The 846-nt window shown below is 45.5% G+C and overlaps 1 non-coding gene across 1 annotated transcript; it reads right to left on the reverse strand.

Annotated features, from left to right (window-relative positions):
• Positions 1-266: 266 nt before the first annotated feature.
• On the reverse strand, positions 267-338 carry TRNAE-UUC. The gene has a single exon. It is a non-coding gene; the product is annotated as a tRNA-Glu (tRNA).
• Positions 339-846: the final 508 nt, after the last annotated feature.

An 846-nucleotide genomic window follows, 5' to 3' on the forward strand; every position in this document is an offset into this window, starting at 1 on the left:
AGGTCGGACTAGGTGATCACACTGGTCCCTTCTGACCCTAAAAGCTCTGAGTCTAAAAGGGAGAGGGAAGTAAAGGAAAAAAAATAAAAAATAAACCAAACATTGTAATACCAGGATGACTCCACCTGCTCATTGTATAGTCCTGCCCCTTTCTTCCTCCACTGGGTGTTGAATGACCTGCAGCACATTGATTCTCTCATTTCATTGATAAACTGATACAGTGACTGAAATTAAACCAATTCCCAGCAGAGAAAACATCACATCTCTGCATTGGCTGGGAATTGAACCCAGGTCAACTGCTTGAAAGACAGCTATGCTCACCACTATACCACCAATGCATCTGGCAATAGTACCACTTACACTTGCCCAATGAGGCTAGATCAGAATTGAGGCATTTTACTGCCTGTTAAAATGTACTGGAGTCTCATCACTAAAAAAAAAACTACCTCACCTGGGTTTGAACCATCAGCATCTCAATTAGGTCACCAAAGTGGTTAAGCACAGACACAGGTAACTACCCTACTTCCCAAGCTTGTCTATGAAGCCCATAAAGGGGTACCCCTGGCTAGTGAGGGGGGCGCACTGCTGGGGTTATGAGTTCAGGCTTCACCCAAAGCATCGGTTTTCATTAGCCAGGGAGCTTCCCCCACTCACTTGGTCTAATTCACATGGAAAGTGCCATACGAGGGTGATGAGAGTAAATTCTAAACTCTGAAATGTGGCGGTGGCCCATAGATTGGGATAAGGGGTTTGAAGACAAAAAGCTCTAAGGATATAAAACCAAACAGTCTCCAGGGGCAGGTACGGTACAACGCCTCAACAGGGAGCCATTTGGGGGAGGAGGTT

Source organism: Mauremys mutica, chromosome 22, assembly GCF_020497125.1.
Source record: "Mauremys mutica isolate MM-2020 ecotype Southern chromosome 22, ASM2049712v1, whole genome shotgun sequence".
Classification (NCBI taxonomy): Eukaryota; Metazoa; Chordata; order Testudines; family Geoemydidae; genus Mauremys; species Mauremys mutica.